General features: G+C 39.4%; 1 long non-coding RNA gene across 1 annotated transcript; it reads left to right on the forward strand.

Moving 5' to 3' along the window:
- Window positions 1-229: 229 nt before the first annotated feature.
- LOC144309928 (uncharacterized) lies at window positions 230-21311 on the forward strand. Its single transcript, XR_013375777.1, has 3 exons — window positions 230-660; window positions 15223-15380; window positions 20467-21311. It is a non-coding gene; the product is annotated as an uncharacterized LOC144309928 (long non-coding RNA).
- The last annotated feature ends 3450 nt before the right edge of the window (window positions 21312-24761 follow it).

Genomic DNA, 24761 nt, shown 5'->3' on the forward strand with positions numbered 1-24761 from the left:
AAACCAGGCCTTCCGAATTGAAACCAGGGCCCGAGATGTCAGGCCGGGCTCCAGAGGTACAACGGAGCGTAGGACAGGAAACCCAGCACCTGACCTAAACCGCGCAGTGACGTACTCCGCGCAGTGACGTAACCGCAGTGACGTACACCGCGCAGTGACCTATACCGCGCAGTGACGTAACCGCAGTGACGTACACCGCGCAGTGACGTACACCGCGCAGTGACGTAAACCGGACAGCTGATGTAAACTGCGCAGTGACATACACTGTGCAGAGACGTACACCTAGCAGTGACGTACACCGTGCAGTGACCTAAACTGCGCAGTGACGTAACCGCACAGTGACCTAAACCGCGCAGTGACGCAAACCGGGCAGCTGTCGTAAACCGCGCAGTGACGTACACCGTGAAAACGGGGCACCAGCGGCACGTAAAAGCTCCCTCCCGGAGCCCCTGGCGCTGTGGAGGGAAGGCGCGAGGAGGGAGCGTGTGTGTGAGCTTCAACCGGCTTCGTTGAAGCCTCTGCTTAGACCCGCGGCCTGCGCCTCAGGTATGGCTTAGGTCACCTTTACCGTGGACTCATCCGTAAGATCCAGCTTAACAACTTTCTAAAGACAGCGGGGATCCAGCCTCCATTTTGGATGGAATCTTTCTGTGGTAATTGGTATGTGTGTTTTGTATTACATTTGCTTAGCATTTTTGTGCCTTACAAGGTGTATTCATTCTTGATCCGTATGGCGCCCTTTCTAGGTAAAGAGGGAACCGTATTCCTGATTCAGGCCACTTTCTGCTACGTCATACAGATTTATCTCTGAATAGCCCCGACCAGCCTGTAAGCTTTTGTAAGGCTGGAAGCACATTTTATACTTCTTTGCATCACATCAGTGCCCTTAATAGGAAAAAGTAAATGTGTTTTTGTTGATTTATCCTTTGTAAAAATTTAATACGGGGGAACTTAAAAATACCTAGACGACATGCCAGATTTGGCAGACTCTTAGGATTAAGCAAATTGTAAATTTTTAGGACCCCAGTCAATTCCCAGTGTGCGTTTGGGATGTGAAATCCAGAGAGTTGGTATGAAATAGAAGTCTCTCCATGCCTTTTTAAAATTCAATTTTATTTCACTTCCTGAAACCTGGTCTGTTCCTTATAACGTTGAAGGTAAAATTACAGAGAAATCACTATGTTATTTACAAATGTAAAGAAATATAAGAATTGGCTGCCATTTAGACTCTCCAGGAATTGCTTTATTATTATTTTAAACACTTTATAAGAACATATAAATACATGAAGAGACCATTTATCTGGAAATATCGAGCAAAGGACCAATGCTGATAGTTTTTTCATTGTCACCTAGCATTTTTGAATAGGTAAAATTTTTAGGCACTTAAAATATCTTATCCCATTTGAGAGTCAGCACAGGGTTGAGTGCCGGGAATAAAATGATGTAGTTCTGAGTCCTGATTCTGGTATTAAGCACTTGTCTACATTTCTGCAATTCCTGATAATTTTACATATTTCATATAATACTCATAAAAATTAATGAGATTGTATGATCATACTCTGTAAATTGAAAGGCATTGTAAAACGTTAACTATAATTTGTTGGAAGTTTGGAGAATGGTCAACAATGGTTTGCATAATAAGTTACTCCAAGACTTAGTGGTGTGAAAAAAATGATCATTTTATTTGCTTCATACACTCATGGCTCAGGAATTCGGAAATGGTTTGACCAGGCAGCTCTTGTGTGATTGTGATCACATGTTGGCTATCACTGGAGTCCTCTGAAGGCTTGACTCCCAGAGTGACCAGGATGGCTCGCTCCCATGACTGGGAGCTAAGTTGGCGGTTAGCTAGAACCTTAGCTGGCGTTGTGAGAGCTTTCTTCTCTTCTCCAGCATGGTGGTCTCACGGTAGCCATTTATTAAATGAATTCCCTAGAATGAGTGTCCCCCAAAAACCAGATAGAAGCTGCCTAGCTTTGGAGGTCATGCAGCATCATTTAGTCTGCATGCCGTTGGTTACAAGCAAGTCACTAATGATTAAGGAGAGAGGATAAACTCCCATCTTTCAATAGGAGGAGTATCAATACTATCACAGACATATTTTAAAACCACCGCTTGTCATTAGAGAATTCAGAGTAGAGAGAATTTAAAATGAACATATGAATTAGACCATATATTTACACATTTTTGTTAAAGACTTATTTTCCTGTTCCTAAGGATATCCTATACCAACATTATTTTGTTAATTTGGTGGAAGTGGTGGTGGGGTTTCTCAGCTTTTATAGAGATCCATCTTGTTCTCTAATAACATTCTCCTTGCGCTATTATTTGAAGGGATAACCTATCCCTGGATATCTTCTTTGTCACCTAACAGGATGTACAGTTGCTTTTTGTAGTCTCATTTGATTCATTTATTTGAGCTTTATTGGCTTTGCCATTTTCAGGAATTCTGTAATCAATAGGCAAATATCCCTAACCTTTCAGCAGTTTAATAACCTATGACTTGATACTATTATTAGCATGTATCTGTTTCAGAGGCCAATTATCCCAGCAGGTGATTAGGTTTTATCTCAGGCATCCCAGGTGGGGATTTTCCCAGCCTGCTCTGTAGCAATCCCCCAGATACCTCACAATCACATCTTCTCTGTCTGGCACTTCTGTAAACTGACTGCCAGGTGCAGTTTACTCTTCCAAAGAAGGATTAGCTTATTTGCATCCATATGTGCTTTGTCATGTAGAAGGATTGGCAGGGAAAGTTGCTGGTGGTACAATTCCTGCCCCCAGGTGATGCCAAACCTCTCACTGTGAAGTCCAGTGGGCATATTTTGAGGAGGCTGCCTGCCAAAGAGAAGGCTCAGTTGTTGCATTGTTCCTAGCAAAAAGCAAATCTTTTCTGTAAGAGGCTCAGAATTTCCAGAATTGGGTTTAAGAAAGTTGAAGGAAGTATGTGTTTAATAGAAGAATAGGAGAAGATAGCTAGCATATCTTCTAGTGACATTTGGGGAATAACGTTTTTGTGATTGTTGTTACTGTATTAAATTCATCTCCTTTAGTCCTCCCTTTTGTTAGAGCATTTCTGATTCTTGAGAACCGCTTCCACGGGGGCTCTCCACCCATGCGGCAGTAGGTTCTTGTGTCATCTTAGAAACCACACATCTACCACCATGAGCTGGCTGGGGGAATTTCCTCAAAATATGGCCAGAAGGGAGAGATTTCAGAATACAGATATTGTCACAAAACAATGTATGGTGTTGGTTACCTTATATTGATTAACAGAAATGTTCGTATTGACCATATTCTAACGTTATTTACTATGGTGAAAAGTCCATTACTGTGGCAGAATGGGTTCAGGCATAAGAGAGTATCTGATTTGATTGAAAATTCTTCTAATTCCTGAAGGTGGGACCTAGGGCAAGTTGTGCAGTATCTCTAAGCCTTAGTGTTGTCAGCTATAAACACGTATGAATAAAAATGAATGGATTCCGGCTAAGGGAGAAAACATCTGCAGTAATTTCAGGAATTTCAGTGAAACCATTTGCTCACATCCCTGAAGTTGGTGATATGTAGGAGGACATTTTGAAAGGCTTGGCAAATTGTCATATCTGCCATTTGCTGAAGTCCTTGTTTGGTCCCACCATTGCTTCATGGAAATTGTTGGTTGTTTCTTTTTCACCTTCCATATCTCTGTGGAGTGCCCCTCATTTTGGTTCAAATGACAATGACACTGATAAATATTCTTTGGAAAAACTGTGTATGTGGATTAGTATCTATTTGAAAATAATTTTGTAAAATCGAACATGTTGAATTACAGTTTTTTTCTAAAAAAAAACTTTGCTCCACAAGATTCAGCCTTTAAAAGAATTTAACAGGGAAATAGTAAATGGATTTAAAAAAATATGGGTGGATACAAATTTAATTTGGATTGCATACTCTCCAGATTACTGCTTTGTAGCCAACAGTGAGCTGCTATCCAGAGCATTGCTCTGGGTGAGGTTGCTGAGGAAGCACAATGTGCTCCCAAGGCCAAGCTGTTGGTCTCTTCTGAAGGGTAGATTCTCTGGATCTGTATAGCTGCTGGGCTCAACTTTTATAGAAAAATTGTTAGGTAATCAGCTTTGAGCCAATAACTCAAATCCAGCAGGCCTGTGAACTGCTTTGCAATCCATGTTGATAGTTTGATTAATTGACAATATGGTACATTTAATCTATAATAGAGTGAGAACAATCCATAAAAAATTCTACCACTTCGGATCTTTTTTTCCACTCAGGGAGTGCTCTCTGTTAATAGGGAACCAGGGAGGCAAGTCATGGAATGGATAGATATTCTCCTTTCAACTTTGATGAAAATGATTTTCTAACATGTGCTGAGCTTTGAGGGTTGGAAAGATGAATGCTTTAAGGATTGTCGCCCTTTGTCGAAAATTCTGTACCCATGTTTAGCCAAAACTCCCTCCTTTGTAAGCAGCCCAGCATGTTTACTGGAGCATTCCAACTGTGTTCTTCTGTGCACCTCCTTCCTTAAACACAGTGGCCAGATACAGATCCCCTTGTCTTCAACCTCATCTTGTGAGGACACTGTCCCTGCCGCCCCATTTCCTGATCTCCTTTCTGTAACTACATAGCCATAATGTATCGATTATATCTTCGGATTGCCCTTGATGTGCTAAAAACTAAAGGAAGCAAGCCATTGTCATGCAGAAACTGTAGTCTTACATACATAATTGGGCTAGAAGTAGTGATTGCAAATGAAATTTTGAACTAGAAAGATGTGGAACCATTTTGGGTATTTGTCTTTACGACATTTGAACCATCTTTAAAGCTCTATTAATTGGTCCTCCTTTCTCTCCCAGCCTTGACTGCTGACCCTGAGCTGCCAGTAGAAGTTAAGTCCTTCTGTGAAAGTGATTTAGTGTTACTTTTGTATGAATAAAGACCCAGAATCATGAGTAAAGACAAAGAAATGGAAATCTGATGGTTAAGCAGAAGTTATAATTATTAAAGTCATTTGTGGTAGATAATGTTTTATGTATATTCTATGTTGAGCAAAGGCAGCTCTAAAAAGAGTACATTTTTTACCTGTGTATGTCTGTGTACGTGTGTGCATAGCTTTTATATATATGTTGTCCATAGACTTTCATATTGTTAAAATAAGTTTGAAACAATACTAGAGATCATATATTTTGCTTTCTTTCTAGAATTTATTGGGAAGTTACCATATTTTTAATGTGATATGCATTTGTAGTATGACATTCAGATTTTGGGCTCATGAGAACTCCCTAAGATCACATTTAGCAAGGGGTGTCCACTTGCCTTCAGTGCCCATGAATGAAATGAACCAAACATCAGGTAATAGGACAGTTGTGAGATACATAATGTGTCTGACTGCTTGTTGGTCAGAGTGGCGTTGAGGAAGAATTAGAGGGAAAAGGAACAAGCAGTCTTTACTCTGCTTCTACTCTTCTTGCAAAGCATTGTATTCTCATCTATATCCAACTTCCCTGTACTTGTGCACCTGCTTACTTTTCCTGCTAGATTATAATAACCTTTAAAGAAATCTTAGTTCATTTTTACCCCTCAAAGCACCTAGTGATGCTCCTTGAATACATTTTGGTAACTAAGGAGGTAGACTTAATTATTTGCAATACTTAAGCTAAATGGTGAGTATGCTTTGTAAACCACCATTGTTAGTGAAAAAATTCAGGTAGTTAGGTTATCACTCTCCGTGGGTTGAATGTGGCCTGCAAAAAGATATGTCCAGACCCTATTTCCTAGAAACTGTGGATGTGATATTATTGGGAAAAAGAGTCTTTGTAGGTGTAATTAAATTAAGGATCATGAAATAAAGAGATCAGCCTGGATTATCCAGGTGGGCCCTAAATGCAGTAAGTTTCTTACAAGAGACGTGCAAGGGAGATTTGAAGAGAGGAGGGGGAGGTAGCATGACTATGGAGATGGGGATGTGGCCACAAACCAAGGAACATTATGGCTGGCAGCCACCAGAAGCTGGGAGAGAGATATGGAATGAATTACCAGCCTATAGTCCCTGAGACAGTACAGTCCTGCTGGCATTTTGATTTTGGACTGTTGGGCTCTAGAGCTGTAAGAGAACAAGTTTCTGTTCAATAATGAAGTTTGTAGTACTTTGTTGCCACTGTCCTAGGAAACTAACAAACCTCAGTTCTGGACGAGTCCTCTAGAGACCACCCTCCCTGTATCTGGAGCATATGGGAGGCTAAGTGGGGCTGTGAGCTTCCTGATGTTCCTTTCTTAAAGGCTTTACAACCCCATGCTAGAGGGCTTCTCCTTGGTATAGATTCTGGGGACAGTGGATACCAATTCTCACCGAAATCAAGGCTATAGCTGCTGTACCGTCCAGAGGACAGCTGAGCCCTAGAGTTGAGGGTCCAGGAGGGTTATCCAGGAGGATACCCTACCCCAGGAGGGTAGTAGCACCTATCCCAGGAGGATAGGTGCTACTATTAAAACCTCCTGCTTTTTGAATGATCTGTTGGAACCCTACATTTATTGTCATTAGGAATTGAATCCCTGTAGGGAGACAAGGTACTCTTAGACAACAGAGACTGTTTCAAGATAACAGCTGAATACACTGCTGACAGTGCAATAGAGGAAATCATAGGGAAGGGAGTGTTTATATGTAGACAGATACTTTCTGGAGGAAGTAAGTCCTGAGCCAGACTGTGATTAAAAAAAAAAAAATAGGGGATTTGAATAAGTGTCATATGGGAAGGAATATATTTTAGGTGGCAGCACAGAAGAAAGAATAAGTGGAAGGGATGAAAACTAGTGATTGCTTGAAGGGAAGGTCAGGAGAACCATGAGAACCATGTTGAATGCTAACTGAACTAGAGTGTTCAGATGCCATCAGAGGAATTTGGGTTTACTAGTAATGCACTGAGGTTTGGTGATCAAGGTTGTGAGGCTGCATGCTCACAAGGAGTGTTAAGGAGTTATCACTGATGAGGTGGGTGACATTGTGGGTCCACTACCACATCCAAGTCTCCTTCCTTAGCAACTCTTCTCTGACTTCTCTGAGCAAGAATAAATGCCCTCTTTTCCTGTGTATCCCATGCATAACTCAATTACTGTTGTGGAGTATCCCTCTGTGTGGTTTGGATCCTCCTAACTTCAAATTTTTTTTTTTAATAAATTTTTATTTATTTATGATAGTCACAGAGAGAGAGAGAGAGGCAGAGACACAGGCAGAGGGAGAAGCAGGCTCCATGCACCGGGAGCACGACGTGGGATTCGATCCCGGGTCTTCAGGATCGCGCCCTGGGCCAAAGGCAGGCGCCAAACCGCTGCACCACCCAGGGATCCCGGATCCTCCTAACTTCAAAAGGCCACCAAGGGAAGTGTATTTCAAGCACCTAGCGTTGGTCCTGGCTTCCAGCAGGTGCTCTAGTACCACTTCTGTTGAACTCAACTAATTGTCAGGAGTGACACCCTTAGTATATTAAAGACCCATACTTTACCTATAAAGCTGTAGTACAACCAGGAACTGCACAAAAGAGTTTTAAGCATTATTCATGCTTAGTCAAAGCAAGACCGTGGTGCCTAACTCAGGAAAAACACTCATATTTTCAGTCTCTGGACATGGCCCTCCTAAGTGGAAAGAATGTCTTCATTGAGTCAGTGCTAGGTTCAGAGGAAATGTGTGGCTAAAGGACAGGGAATTGGCAGTGTTTATTGAGGACCTGATTGTGTACTGAAAACTGTATTTGAGATCATATGCTAGCAAAGAGTATTTCTGCCTTGGATATCGCTGAGCTTGTATTCTGTCAACTTTCTTCTAAGTATGTAATGTGCTAAGGTGAAGGAAAGGAGGAGCATGGGACCAAAGGTTTCAGGGGCTGTTGGTGGGAAACATTCCAATTACCCTGTTCTTTGGGAGACATGAATGAATGGGAAATACATTACAAAAGAATGTGTAGGAGTAGGGTTGGAGAGGAGAGAAGAGCATAACCTACCAGCCTGTGTGCTGTCTTTGCTGTGTGAGCTGCTGGATGTAAATGACTGTAGAAGGCATTTGTTGTGATGGATGCATAAAACATAGTTCCTGCCTTTAAGGTAGTGGATGAGAGACAGGAGTTGCATCTGTGCTCTAAGTTGTATTTCCTGGCTTTTATGTATCTGAGCAGTTTGCAGATACCAGCCACATAGCTTAGAGCGGTAGCTTTATAGTTTCCCCCTTTACCATGGCTACCTCTTTACACTTATTAGTAAATAGATGCATTGCCTAAAATAGGTTCCCAAATATCTGGACATATTCAGTCCTTTAGAAAAAAATGGAGAATAGTTGAAAGTTGATAAAATTTGATGCCAGCAATTCTGCATTTCACCTGTGCCACTGTCCATGCTGGATGTTGATATCTGAACCTCTTTTCCTTCTTAGTTGGCAACTTTAGGGCATATCAGTATTGATTTTAGATCTGGATTCAACTGTTAAATTTACATACAGAATGATTTGTCAGAGCATTCGATAATTTGTGTCGTCTTCTGAAAAATTTGGTCCTTATAATAGCCCTCTCCCCCTTCTTACGGGAGACAATTCAGGCTTGATTCCCAGTGCGATGAAATGACCATATACTTTTTAAACCATCACCTTTGTCTTATCGTAGAACTGGAGTTAGAAGATCGTTAGTGTGTTTACTTGCCTGGGTGGCTCTGCCAGTTAAGTGTCCGACTCTTGACTTCGGCTCAGGTCATGATCTCAGGGTTGTGAGATGGAGTGTCTCATTGGGCTTCTTGCTGGGTGGGCATGGAGCCTGCTTAAGATTCTCTTTCTTCCTCCCCCTTTACCCCTGCTCCTGCTCAAGCTCTTTCTCTCTCAAAAAAGGATAAGCATATTTTATTTATATATTTCACTGAATCACACATGCTACATGGTCCAACAAAATAAAATATTCATACAATATAGTTAGGAAGGAATATTTTGAATCTCATGAAATACTTTTATTCAATGGAAAAGCCAATTAAAAGTGTATACAGTGGGAGTTCAGGAAGGATGGCATAATAAGATATTATATTTGTTAAATTCTCCTGAGTATGGGCATATTCAACATTTATGTCTCTCTCTGTTTGCAATTTACATGAAGTGTGTAGTACAATTATCTATTAAAATGTATTTTCACTTTGTGTTGGGAATTCAAATATTTTATCTCTTAACCTCATCAGTAAACTTTCTTATAAGCTTTTTAAAGAAAGAAATAAAAGTAGAGCTTGACATATCCACCAGAATATCCCAAATGAGAAATACTAACAATATTTAGCATGGTTAAGGATGCAGAGCAACTGGGATCCCTTTTTTTTTAAAGCTTATTTATTTTTAGTAATCTCCACACCCAGTGTGGGGCTCAAGCTCATGACCTCAAGATCAAGAGTTGCATACTTTTCTGACTGAGTGAGCCAGGTGTCCCACAACTGGGATTTTTATACACTGTGAATAAGAGCATAAACTGGTACAACCACTTTGGAAGACTGGCACTATCTGCCAAGCTAGATATATACACACTCTTTTACCTAGGAATTTCATTGTTAGGTATAGAAACAACTGAAAGGCTTATCATATTCACCAAAAGACACCTACTAGAATGCTTGTAGCAGCACCATTTGTAATATCCCCAAGCAAGAAACTACCCAAATGTCTACCAAGAGTTGAGGAAGTAAACAAACAAGTATCTGTAAAGTATCCTACAATAATGAGAATGACATATTGTTATAGGTGACAACAGGAATAAATCTAAGAAAAATAATATTGAGTGGAAGAAGCCAGGTGAAAATATACCTTAAATAAAATTAAAAAATAGGCAAACTAATCTATGATTTAAGAATTCAGGAAAGTGCATAAGTTGGGATATGGCACTCAGAGGAGTACATAGTGCCTAGGAGAGAGGGGGCTTATAGGTGCTGAGATTAGTATTCTATATCTTGATTTGAGTGATGGTTCCTTGGAGTGTTCACTTGTGCAAATTTTGTGTCTTCCCTGGTGGGAAGAGTGCTGAGTGGTTGCCTCTTGCCAAGCATTACCTTATTTGAGAGGATGTTTGCTGTTGGCAACACCAAAGCTGGTTATAAAGAGTGTGATGGGGTACTTTCCCTCAGCAACAGTTTCTCCTGTGTCCCCGATGTGGGACTTGATCCATGGATTCCAGGACCATGCCCTGAGCTGAAGACAGACGCTCAACCACCAGGCATCCCATAATTGATTAAATTACTTTTTAAGGATTTTAAAAATTAAGGATAGTCTTGGATTAGGAAAGAGATCTTTTCATGCTAAGATTCCTACAAAGTGTTAATGACTTAAAAAAAACCCAGTGTTTAAGAATAAGTTAAAACAACATGATTTGATGTTTTGAAGAGATGAAAACATATTTTCACAGAAGAGAAAAGCAGCTCAGAATAATCTTGTTAAGAGACTAGATATGCATACCTAATTTGTAATGGCAATTTGCTTTATAGTATATATAATACTTATCAATGGAATAAATATTTGCTATGCAAAATAAAGCACATCAAATTGAAGTGAATGAGGAATCAACTTTGTTTTAAATTAATCCTAAGAAATTTGAGGAAAAGATAATTAGCAGTTAGACTTGCTATGGGAGCAATATGACAAAGCCAAAATAAGGAAGCAATAAAATAAACGACAGTAGAACATATCCTGAAATAACTACCTGCGTATATTGCTTTCTGGGGAGACAAAGAGAACAAAACAAAATCCCAAACATCTTCTCTTAAATGTATATTCAAGTCTTAAATCTCTAAAATTTGGGTAAAAGTTCATAAACACAAAACATGGCTTAAGAAATATTATTAAAAGTGAAGCAATTGCTGAAAGAATTATGCAGAAATTAAAAGCCTTGAGAATTCCCTTTAGATATCTCAGAAATACACATGTATAAGTGAAGTATGTCCAGAATAATAGAGAAGATATTTAAAAGGCCAGAACTATTTGTTGGAATGTAAATATGGTGAGTGTCACAGATATCTCAAATTTCCTACGTATAGGGCTACCTAAGTACTTCAAGAACCCCCTGTGTGCCTGTGATAAGGTGTTCACATAAAACAAGGCTTTTGCTTAGTATCTCTGTAAAGTAAAATTACCAAGCTTTTCTTGGACATTTTACACATTTAATCTGAATATTCCTAGTAACTAAAATAGATGTGAATGAATGTTAAAATATACAGGTGCAGCATAGTTCTGGTTTTCATGTTAAGGATCTGTATCTATAACATTAGGAGAACACTACTTTTACCATATTTTATTTCTGTTACTTATTTGAAGAAGGAAGAGGAAGAGGAGAAGTGGAGGAGAAACAGGAGGAAGTGGAAGAGAATGAGAAGGGGAAGGAGAAGGAGAGGAGAGGAAGGGAAATGGAAAAAAGCAAGAGAGCAGACTTGAGATTTTAATTTCCTAATCTGGCTGAAAAATATGGATTCCTGGACTCCACGTCTAGCCTATTGAATTAATAAAAATCTGTTTGGTGGTTCTGATTATCAGCAGAGCTGGGAATAACTGGGTTAGAGAATACTGAAATTGTCAGAACGTTGACTGACCCTCCTGAGTTCTACCTTATAAAGATTTTATCAAGTGTTAATGAGATTGCATACTGGTTTTCTTTACAATTACTTTCATTGTCTCACCCCAAAAGAATGAAGAATGTGGGAATCTCAGACCTTATGGCCAGGCCATGTGGGGGAATATTTTGGAACAGAGAAGGCTTCCTGGGCTCCTTAATTATAACAAACTCCTTGAGGACAAGAAGTGTGTCTTTTCTAACTCTACCTGTGGTGCCTAATGTAGAATGATAGTAAAGGTACTGAATTTGAGGCATTATGCTGATTTCGTGGGTGCTGCCCGAGACTAAATTCCAGCAGAGACCTTGATTTGTTAGAAGTTAATTATGGCTAATAAGAAGCCCATGATGCTGGAATTAGATTAAAAATAAATCCATTTACACTATAAGAGCATTGATTGAATTTCAACCCAAGGAATCACTATTTCTTTAAGGTCCTCATTGGAACATACAAAACCCAACCCCATTTTGAGTAGGTCAGTGGTTTCACAGGGGAAGAGAAGTAGCAATATCAGATGTAGGAAAACAGGAAAATACAGTTACTTTAAGAGCATTCCTGGTATTGATCTTGGGTGGGTAGCAAGCAATGGTTAACTTCCTAACATATAGGAGAAGTTCAGGCATATCTTTTAGTTAAATCAAATAGGAGATTTCTATAGGGTCAGATATGTGGGTTTAAAACAAAACCCTTTTGTGTTCAACTTTAATTAAAATAAAACAAATTCATCCAAGAGACAGCTTTCACAGAAATAATCACAAAGTAAATTTAATAAGGAAAGGTGATAATCTTAAGATATCTTTTGTTTATTTTTTCAAAAATAAATACATTTTTGTACATTTGTTACATTTTGAGGCCAGATCTACCAAGAATTCCAGTATGATTCACATGTTTCAATATGATTAAGTGAAAGGATTTTTAGTGCTGTGACTAGTAATTTGATTAACTAGGGGACAGAGCAGAGGGAAAGGGCTCCATGCTGAGTGTGGAACCTGATGGAGGACTTCGATCTCATGATCCCAAGATCATGATCTGGGCTGAAACCATGAGTCAGACATTTAATTGACTGAGCCACTCAGGCACCCTAATGCTGTGACTAGTGTTTTATTTGGGACCTTCTTAAATACTCTATGATATAAACAGGGAATAATTTCAGAGTAAGAGTGTTTTACTTTCCGTAGAGATATAACAGAAGGGTTCATAGAAATTTTTGCACTTCAATAAAGTAATTTTGAGACCCCATACCTTTGTGCAAAATATGATAGGTAGTAGCTTTGTATAGTATTCTTTGTAACTTGTGGCATATGGCAAGACATCTGATTTAGAGTCCAATAGAATTACATTTTAGATAAGGTAGCCAACTGTATAAACACATTGTTTCTGTAAATTTCACACTGCCTTGTTATTCTGGCACCTGCTGTTCAAGGAAAGAGGAAAGTGAAGGAAATAAAACTCAGCACAAAATAGAGCGGGCACTTGAAGTGGCAACTGCTGGGAAGTACAAAGAGGAGACACAACAGAAAGACAAGGTGTGTTTCTTACAGGAGGGGGAAGAGCTTATTTTCCATAGAATATTGTTCTATTTAATTGAGAAAAAAATGAATAAGGTGAAGTAAAATTTGAGAGGAAAAACAAGAAGGTTTTACTTGGTTTTAGCTCACAGAATATTAGAGCTGGAATGGATTCTATAGAATCCCAGTCGTGTCATTTATGATTGAAGAAAGGCTCGGAGAGGTTAGTACATGAAATTCACGCGGTTCACATGATTGTAGAATTCGGTCTGGAACCATCATTTCTTGTGTAAACTAAATACCCACTTCATTTATTTAATTATGTAATTTTTCATTCCTGGAAAGATGACAATAGAATTCACAGAGCATTTGAATGATTTTGGAGGAGTGACATACTGGAGGTCAGAGCTCTTCCTTCAGCAACAAGATGGTTCTCTAGTGGACACTGAGCCTCTGGGCCTTAGCCTTGGGAGGAGAGGACCCTGTCCTGTGGCCATGGTCCTAGGAGCAGAGAACAAGAAGACATCTTAGACTTCATTATCTGATTCCTTACTCTCCTTACAGATGTAGAATCCTAAGGGCCTTGCTAGGATGCTGGAGATTCTTGCAGTGTAGACTGGTAGGGAAATTCTTCCTAAAAAAATTTTTTTTAAAGGATTTTATTTATTTATTCATGGAGACAGAGACAGAGAGAGAATGAGAGAGAGAGAGAGAGGGGCAGAGACACAGGCAGAGGGAGAAGCAGGCTCCATGCAGGAAGCCTGACGTGGGACTCAATCCCGGGTCTCCAGGATCACGCCCTGGGCCAAAGGTGGTGCTAAACCGCTAAGCCACTGGGGCTGCCCTAAAAATGTTTTTGAGAGTCTAGATTTTAAGTAGGTGTCCAGCATCCACCTGTGGAACTGTATTGAGTGCCTGGAATATTGAGTATTCATCCCTTTGTGGCCAGGTCGCTGAGAAGAACACAGACTGGGAATCAGAACATCTTGGAACTGGATTTTGACTCTGTAAAGGGACAGTCTTTGTGATCACATATACATACTGAATTCTCTATATCTCTGTTTATTGTGATGGAGAAGGACAGATGGCATATGAAATGCCTAGTAATGGCCTTGTCTGCCAAACACAGAAGAGTCAAACAGTAAATTCGCATAAATTTCCTTCTGTGTTCCTGAAGATATTCCTGAAGATATTTTTTTGATGCAGTGCAGAATCTGATAGCTTTATTATTATTATTATTTTTGGTTATCTAATTTGCAAACTTGGAACTAAAAATACTAAAAATCCTCTTAGGTCACTGTATAATGAGATGATGAGCAATTTCCTTAAAAGCAAAGAAAACAGGGGCACCTGGGTGGCTCAGTCAATAAAGTGTCTGCCTTTGGCTCACGTTGTGATCCCCGGGTCCTGGAATCAAATCCCACGTTCAGGCTTCCTGCTCAGCAGGGAGTCTGATTCTCCCTCTCCCTCTGTTTCTCCCCACTGCTTGTGCTCTCTCTCTCTCTTTCTCAAATAAATAGATAACATCTTTTTTTTTTTAAAGCGAAGAACACTATTAGTCACTATATAAACAAGCTCTCTATTGACTCCACTGATTTTCGTATCCTTTTATCTAAATACCAGTTCTGGTTTGAACTGTTTTTAAAATATGTAATGGGCTACAACAATTCACAGTATTTGGACAAAGAGGGGTGGGTGATGCATGGCTAGAGCTGCAGTACAGCTGGCATAGAGATCAAGGTTCTGTGGAGGAATGGAGCTTACTAATTTCTTTTTAAATTTAATAAGATATACTTAATATATAGAAAATTGTGTGTAGTGTGTACATTTTGGTGGGTTTGTACATATGTATACAACCTATGATAATCATTACCACAAATAAAGTAATAAGCATATCCATCACCTTGAAAAGTATTCTTGTGTTCCCATGCTTTATTATTATTTGTGGTAAGAACATTTAGCATGAGATCTACCCTATTAACATGACTTTAAGTGCACAACACTGTATAGTTAACTATAGGCTCTAAAGTTACACTTATACAAGATGAATAAGTTCTGGAGACCTATACAACATAGATTGTATGATTTTTAAAAAAGATTTTATTTATTTATTCAGAGAGAGAGCGAGTGGAGAGAGAGAGAGAGGCAGAGACACAGGCAGAGGGAGAAGCAGGCTCCATGCAGGGAGCCCAACGTGGGACTCGATCCCAGGTCTCCAGGATCACACCCTGGGCCGAAGGCAGGCACCAAACCACTGAGCCACCCAGGGATCCCGTATGATTTTTTAAAAAAATATTTTATTTATTTAAGAGAGAGCATGAATGAGGGGAGGGATGGGGGCAAAGAGAGAGGGAGAAACAGATTCCCTGCTGAGCAGGAAGCCGGATGTGGGGCTCAATCCCAGGACTCTGAGGTCATGACCTGAGCCAAAGTCAGATGCTTAACCGGCTGAGCCACTCTTGTGCCCCAAATTATATGTTTTTTTTTTTTTAATGATGGTTATTCAGTGCATTGTGCTTTGATGAGGTTGGTTGATCCAAGCGTAATGTTCTAGGGAGGAAAGAGCATTTAGAGTTGTGACCTCAAATAAAAAAAACCCCAAAAAACTCAATTATAGAAGATTGGCAAAAACCTTAGATGAAAACAAAAACAATCACTACAGCTAAAGAGAATGTTGCATGGAATATAAATTATAGCAAAAAAGTAACACCATGTATAGTTTCACTTACATCGTAAGTATTTGAAAAGTGATATTAATGTTTCTTAATATTACCATAGGTCCTTTCTGCCAATGGATTAAAAATGTACTTTTATAATGTCCTTTGTTCATTCAGCTTCATTCACTGAGTACCAACAATATAGCAGAGACTATTCAGCCTCACACTGAATAAAGCTAGAGATTTAAATGTTTAAATAAAACATCTTGGTGGGGCAAAGGGGACAGTGAACAAGCACACAATATGCCTCTAGACATGATAAGTGTTATGAAGGCAGACAGAGAACCTAGAGGGTACTAAAGGGTTCTGGTCTGTCGGAGATACACTGGCCAAGAAAGGCCTCCCTGAGGCAGGGACGTTAGACAGAGGCAAATTAAGTGAAGGATGGAGGCATATGGAGTTCTGGGGGAAGAGCATACCAGATACAAAGAACAGAAAAAACAAGCACACGGCATTTTTTGTAAGTTGGAAGAAGCATGTCACGTATGCAGAACAAGGAGCCCAGGTGATTCAAAGAATGGATAAAGTAGGAGCAGAAAGAGAGAGAGACCTATAGGCCATAGCTTTTGTTCTGAATTTTTGAAGCTGTGATTGTTAATTTTATGTGTGAACTTTGCTAGTCTACAGTGCCCTGTTGTTTGGTTAAACACCAGTATAGATGTTGCCATGAAGGTATTTTTTTATTTTTATTTTTATATTTTTAAAAAAAATTTTATTTATTCATGAGAGACACAGAGAGAGACAGGCAGAGACACAGGCAGAGGGAGAAGCAGGCTCCATGCAGGGAGCCTGATGTGGGAGTCCATCCTGGATCTTGGGACCAGGATCTGAGCCGAAGGCAGACACCACTGAGCCATCTAGGCATCCCAAAGGTTTTTTTTTTTTTTTTTTTTTTTTTTTTTAAGATGTGATTAACATTTAAATCAGTAGACTTTAAGTAAAGCAGATTACCCTCCTTAATGCAGATTACCCTCCTTAATGTCATCTAATCAGTTGAAGGTCCTAAGAGAAAAGATTGAAGTCCCCTAGGGAGGAAGGAATTCTTTCTTCAGACCGAAACATAGAAATTCTGCTTGAGCTTTTAGTCTTTAGACTCTAGACTACAACATTAACTGTAGCTGGAATTTCTAGCCTGCTGGCCCATTCTTCAGATTTTGGACTGGCCAGCCCCCAAAACTGCAGCAGCCAATTTCTTGAAATAAGTAAATCTCTGTCTCTCTCTCATTTTGTCTCTCTGTCTCTCTCTCTATATCCTACTAGTTCTGTTTCTCAGGAGACCTCTGACTAATATAGAAGTCATCAGATTGATTTGAGCAAGGGCATTGTATGATACAATTTGCATTTCAAAAGATCACTCGTACTTGGAGGAGGGAGAATTGACTCTGCAACAAGAGAGAAGCAGAGAGACCAGCTAGCCGGCTGTTCTGTTTTGTAGATGAAACCTGACAATGGCCTGGAAGTGATTGGAGGTTGCTGAAAGTGAGAAATATTTTGCGGGATTTTTGGACAGATTAGATGAAGAGTGTGAGAGGAACAGATAAATCAGTTTTGGGCCTGAGCAGCTGTGTATGTTCTATTTATAAAGGGAGTTCTGGAAGCCCAAGTGAGGAGCAGGTGTGCACAGGTAGAAAAGGAGGGGGAGGGAAGATGTATTAAGAATCCAAAGTTTTATTTTGAGCACATTAATTTCATGTTGCCCATTTGCTATCCAAATGGAGATATCAGGAAGGTTTTTAGCTGCAGGCATATGTCTCTGTACAGTAGTTAAGAGCACAGCCTCTGGAGCTACAACATCTGGTTTTGGGGCACCTGATGGCTCAGTCAGTTAAATGTGTGCCTTCAGCTCAGGTCATGATCCCAGAGCCCTGGGATTGAGCCCCACATCAGGCTGTCTGCTCAGTGGGGAACCTGCTTCTCCCTCTCCCTCTGCTGCTCCCCCTGCTTGTGCTCTCTCTCTCTCTGTCAAACAAGCAAATAAATAAAATCTTTAAAAAAAAGAACATTTGGTTTGGAATCCCAAATCTACTCTTCAGGTAAACCTCACTGTCTTGGTCTTCTCATCTGAAAAACAGGTTGATAATAAATATGCCTTATTGAAGTGACATGAGCCATTGAATTAATCAACATGTGTAAGCTCTTAGAATGTACCTGGATGATCACAGATAATGTTATATAAATGTTAGCTATTATTATAGTCAGAGTTTTCTCTTTCTGGCCCATCAAATAAATTCCTAGTTCGAGACAAGGGACTGAGGAATGCCTGCTTTGTATAGTTTTTGGTTGCCAGTGCAAAGGTCAGACTATAACAGGAGTTGTGCTTGTCTTCCCTTTGCCTGGACAGTGAACATTGTTGGTGTTACTTGGAGTGATGGCATTCAGAAAATATCATGCTTTGTAGCTGATTGCAACATCAGCTTCTCTGATGCAGCCCTACTTCCCCAAAACTATCTCCCTGCCTTCACTACTTTTTCTCTATTATGCTTATCACCTCTCATATGCTGTATATGACATGCTTATTTATTTATTTTCTGTCTCCTCTTGTGGAGTATAAGCTCTAGGAGGGCAGGGATTTTTGACTCGTGTTCACTGTTAGCACTGGGACGAGTGCCTAGAGGTTTGAACGATGTTTCCTGGTACTAACCATTCCCTTTCTCTGTTTCTTGTTCTATTTTGTCAACTGTTTTCCTATGAGAAAACCATATCAAAAAGAAGGATGGACATTAATACGATTCTCTGGATTTGTGCAGAATGTCAGTTTTCATTGAGACAAACCTTCTTTATGAAGTGGAATTTTGGAGGAGGCCTCTGATGGTAGTTTCAGTTTTGACTTTGGAAATCAATTCCAGAATTGACACATAGTCTCCTGAATGTGATGGTACTTTTTGCTGTTGGTTATCTACTCGGTTTCTCTGCCAGTCTATGTGTGGGCAGCATTCCATTCCAATTGTGGATTCTGATCACAGATTTTTACTCAGCAGTGCTTGTCGATGAGGGGCATTGAAAGCTATGCAGGGTGGAGGTTGATACATGGCCCAGTCAATCTATGACTTATGAGACCTATTGCAAGTCCAAGGCACTGTATTGATTCTGCCGAATAGACTGGAAACTGACCTTCATCGCACAGAACTCTCTAACTTGCTCCTTGTCTGTTTATTCCCAATGGAGCACTTGCATCATGCAGCTTTGTTCCAAAATCATTACCTTTTATTTCCCTTTACATTCCATCCTGATTTTACCATAAGTATGAAGAGTGGACAAATTGATGTCTTTATTTAGCACAAAAGCAGAGGTCCTGTTTCATTGTCAGCTTTTCAGAGGCAGTTGATTTTATCTTCTCTCACTGCATGGTTTTAGTACAGAGATATTTTCTTGGACATGCAGGCCTTGTGTTGAAATAAATTAGAGTTGATCCTTATGCTGTTTATACCAGCACTTCTTATCACCCTTAGCTTATTGTATTGTAAGGAGTGTTTAAAGAATACTTTTCACTTATCCTGATCAGATTAGTATTAGAACTATTTTCTTATTTCTCATTGTGGTTATACCAACCAGCACACCATAGTACATGGTTGGAGTTCTACAAATGATGGTTGAAGTAAGTTAATTATTCATTCCTGAGGCTGTACAAGAAGGGACATTGACAGTTTGCTCTCAGGTCTTCCTTTTATCCATAGAATGAATTCTAGTCTGAAATAGGACTTTCCTCATCAGTCATTCTCTTTGTTCTTGAAAGTAGGTGTGGACTGGACCTCAAGATACCTGGAAAAAATAACCTGCTTCTGGATTAGGTTATAACCATCTTTGTACCTTTGAATTCCAGGCATGTTTTATATCATTAGAGGATGGTCATTCAGTTTTAATGACTAAAATTATAGAACTTTTTAGCTGGAAGGAAGCTTATAAATCTTTTACTGGAGAATGTTCATTATATAGAAAAGTAGTTGGGATTGAGAATTTAGGGATTGACTCCAGGGCATACGACCATCAACTCATGTGGGAAGGAAATTCATGGCCTCCGAGCTCTACCATGATATCAGAGCTTAGTTTGGAGGTAATTAACTTAAAGGCAGAACATTAACATTTTAAGCAAACTTATGTTCTTTTAAAAAAATTTTTTAGTGGCACCTGGGTTGCTTAGTCGATTAAATGTCTGCCTTTGGCTCAGGTCATGAACTTGGGGTCCTGGGTTCGAGCCCCATGTTGGGCTTCTTGCTCTCCGAGAGTCTGCTTCACTCTCTCCTGCCTCTCCCCCTGGCTCATGTGAACACTGTCTCTCTCAATAAATAAATAAAATCTTAAAGATTAAAAAAAATATGTGTATAGTTGATGTACAATGTTACATTAGTTTCAGGTGTATGACATAGTGATTCAACTTCTCTATATGTTATGCTGTGCTCACTATAGTGTAGCTACCGTCACCATAAAATTATATTACAATATTGACTATATTCCCTATACTGTGCCTTTTATTCCCATGACTTATTCATTTCATAATTGGAAGCCCATATCTCCTCTCCCCTTCACCCATTTTACCCATCCTCCTGCCCTGATAGCAACCATCAGTTTGTTCTTTGTGTTTATGGGTCTGATTCTGCTTTTTGTTTGTGTATTTATTTCAAACCTGCATTTTTTTTTTTTCACAGATGACTTGTGTGCCCACTGAAGGCAGTCATTCAGAAACATTAGTCTATGAGTTTGGTTTCTGCGAAACACATGCTGAGTCACTTTCTTGCGGCTGTTGATATTCAAAATTGTCCTGTCATCACCTAGGTCTTTGCTGTTGTTGTTCGGTTCACCCAAGGAGAAAAAAATTGAATTGAGCAACGGAAGATATACAGACAATAAGATAAATCAAATAAACACCCCCTCTCCCTGACACACTCCAAGGTGAAAAGGAAAGAGAAGAATTCAAATAAAACCTTCTAAGAATAATGACTCATTCATAGTAAATGTCATATCCCTTATCTAGAATCTGTGATATCATTATTATTTACTTAACATTCTAGACTGTGCAACTCGTACTGTTTGTTGATAGTGCATCAAAGGGCAGGGAGCCTCAGGGCTGTTGTTATATGTCAGTATATCCTGACAGTATGGTTATTTATTTATGCACAAATAAATGAGCTTTTTATATGGTGTGTTGAATGATAAGTGCTGGGGAGGAAAAAGTGAAGGAGAAGAGGTAATCTTGATGAGTAGGCAACCTTGGACAATCATAGGAACGTCCTATTTTAAATACACTTCCCAGGTTTCCAAGTTATATCCTAAATACCCTATATGGAGCAGATGTGGGCAAAACCATTAACACTAAGAAAATGGGCTCACAACCATGAAGAGAGGCATTTGCCTTTTTGATGTGCCCTTAGTCTTGTGCAGATTGTTCAAAAGTAATGAATGCATACTAGAACTTATTTTCCTTAATTTTACTAAATTATAACATTTATTTTTATTTGTATCTAGAAAGTGCTCAGACATATGAAAGGATATCTATTAGTTTTATTTTTCCAATACAAAAGCTAAATCTTTGTAGATGATTTTGATAGCGATTCAGATGGTTGATCAACTAACAAATTGTTTAATTAAAATTTATTTAACTTTATTTATTTTTTTTAAAATTTTTTTATTTATTTATGATAGTCACAGAGAGAGAGAGAGGCAGAGACACAGGCAGAGGGAGAAGCAGGCTCCATGCACCGGGAGCCCGATGTGGGATTCGATCCCGGGTCTCCAGGATCGCGCCCTGGGCCAAAGGCAGGCGCCAAACCGCTGTGCCACCCAGGGATCCCATTTATTTAACTTTAAAGAGGAATCTTTCCTTCCCCTGTTTTTATTTTTTAATGTTCAATCAGGCATTATTTGGTCCTAATTGAATACATTTTTGAAGCACTTTTTCTGGAAGAAATCTACACCAAGTTATTGCTAGGTTCTCTCACCTTTTTCATTTTATGCTAAAGTTAATGGTTCATAAAAAGGATGTGTTCTGCAGGCATTGATTATGAATATTGGAAATTAGAAATAGTCTTGGACCCTTTTGGAGAATCTGCAGCTGGATTGTTGGCAAAATCTGGTCTTTGTTGAGGAACAGAGTCTAAGTCACACATTTGGGTGTCCACCACAAATCTGAGAGACTAAATAAATACCCAGTGCAAGTGAAAATGATAGTCCTTGTGCACTTTGCAGTGACTTTCTCTGTATGATAGGGAGGAGGAGAGGAGAAAGCCTGAAAATGCTGCACTAGCAAAATGCCCAGTATGTGGACCCAAAGACCTTGCAGTGGTGTGGAAGGCAGAATAAGGGCCTTCTCAAAAATGTCCACACTCTATTCCCAGGAACCTGTGAATATGTTACCTTCCACAGTAAGAGGAATTTTGAAGATGTGATTAAAAGTGTGCACCTAGAGATGGATAGGGACCTTATCCTGGATTATTCAGGTGGACCCGATATAATCTGGTTTGGTCATTGAAGGATGTCGTGGAAGAAGAGGGAAAGATTCAAAGTGTGAGAGTGCTCGCTTTTGAGAAGGGGGAGGGGACAGTGAACCAAGGAATGTGGGTGTCCTACAGAGGCTGCCAATGGCCCTCAGCTATTTTCTAGGAAGGAGACAAAGATCTCAGTTCTGCTGTAGGAACTGAATTCTGCCAATCACTTGTATGAGCAAGAAAAAGGGTCTTCCCTGGAGCCTCCAGAAGGGAACACAGTCCTAGTGCCTTTATTGCCGCCTGATAAGACCCTCAGCAGACATTTGACCTATAAAACTGTAAGCCATTAATTTTGTGGTAATTTGTTAGAGCAGTGATAGGAAACAAATACAGATGTTATGGAATAAATAAAAAAGATTGAGCGAGCAGCCTCATTTGGGTAGGTCAGCTTCAGCACTTGGGAGGAACTGCCACGTGGAGTAAGGCAAAGCATTATTGACAACTCAGGCAAACGTCCAGGTCTGTTAAAATAATGAATAAAGGCCACATGCACACGAGTCAGATTTGTTACATGTTACTGTAGAATACAACTTTTCATTTTCAGACAGGCCTAGGAGATAGGAAATATAGCCTTTTTTGAGGTATTTATAAAAAATAATTTTCAAATTATTTTAGCGAACTATTTCTTTTCTTGTTTTTGGGTAAATGCCATATGTAAATATATCGATTGCAGTTGCTCAAACTCAAACAATTTGTCATGGAAAAATGGTGTGCCTAGCAATTAGGTCAAGTTTTTTTGCTTTTTATATTTTTAGATCAAGTTTTGTACCAACTTCTTTGCTTTTTTCCAATGTAGCTATTTGAATTCTCTGCAAAATGAGTGCTTGAGTGTCATCTTTTTAGCTCACTTACTTTTAGTTCACCATCTCTCCTTTTCCCTGGCTGCCTTCTTGGGTCTCCTGAAATCACCTATTTGTTCCTTAGGATCCTATGTCTGGGGTCCTCCTGAGCATGCAGAATTCTGTCCAGGTGTACTCAGGGCTTGCACAGGGATGTAATGCGAAGGCCCAGAGGCATCTGACTGGCTGTGTCTGGGTTATTGCTAGGTTTAAATTGTACTGTAATTTTTCAAAATATTCATTTTTTGAGAGTTCAAACTGCTCTGAGAGGCGAGATCTAGGAGTCCATGAAAGTTATGCTTACATAGACATAGTGAGGTCCATCCTGCAGTACATCCTGCATTGACTAATAGGCACAGGCTGTTATGTTTGTGCTGTGTATTGTGTTGGGTTGCATATTAGCTAGACAGAGCTTTCCCTCCTAAGGCCCAGACAGAACATTTCAGGCCTGTTATTTATGGACTGAATTGTGTCCCCCTCTCCAAATTCATATATTGAAGCCCTAATCCCTGATGTGACTAAATTTGGATATAGAGCCTGTTAGGAGGTAAATTAAGGTTATATGAGCTCATAAAGGGTGAGGTCCCACATGATAGGACTAGTGTCCTTATAAGAAGAAGAGACCAGAGATCTCTCTGTGTTCACAGAGGAGAGACTACGTGAAGACATTGCAAGAAGGAAGTTGTCTGTAAGTCAGGAAGAGAGATCTTGCCAGCAATTGAATTTACTGACACCTTGATCATGGATTTCTAGCCTCCAGAATTGTGAGAAGATAAATTTCTGTTGTTTAAGCCACTCAGTCTGTGGTGTTGCGTTATAGAAGCCCTAGAAGATTAATATAAGACCACTTCTGGGAGTCTGCATTTCATCCTGGGAAGTCTTTGAAGCAAATTAAGCTTGGGACATATAGCATCATCCATTTCTCATTTGAAAGCAAATACCTTTGGCTCTTGTGTAAATGGTGACATAAAAAGGAGGGCAAGAGTGGAAGTGGAAAGTCAGCCAGGAGGCTCCTATAGTGGTCCCTGGGGGAGACAATGACTCTTTTTACCATTTGATTGTGTAAAGCAGAAATGACAACTCTAAATTGGCAGTTGGTAACATATTCTGATTGTGCAGTTTATAACATATGAAGATAAGAATATGCATTAACAATAGCACAGAGAGTGGGGACTTGGGGCTAATAGATTCATAGTGTTGAAATTAATACATATTATGTAAGGTGTTATACTATTAACATTAAATTGATAGTGATAATTGTATTATTCATGATGTAACCTTTAAGTTAACATGAAAAAGATGCAGAGATATATGGCTAAAAAGCCAATAAAGGAATTTAAATGAAATACTAAGGATATTTCATTAGCTCAAAATGGGGTAAAAAAGAAGGGATAGAGAAAAGAGAGATGGGGCTATGACAAATCAAATAGCAAAATATTAAACTAAAATCAAGCTATATCTAAAATTATATCCAATATAAATGGAATGAATATGCCAGTTAAATGATGGAGGTTTTCTGACAGGAGGGGGGGAAAAAAAGCAAGATCCAATTAAATCCTATCTATAGAAACATACTTTAATTATAAAAACAGATAAAAAGTGACAGCAAAAGGATGGGGA

The sequence above is a fragment of the Canis aureus genome, chromosome 3 (assembly GCF_053574225.1).
Source record: "Canis aureus isolate CA01 chromosome 3, VMU_Caureus_v.1.0, whole genome shotgun sequence".
Lineage (NCBI taxonomy): Eukaryota > Metazoa > Chordata > Mammalia > Carnivora > Canidae > Canis > Canis aureus.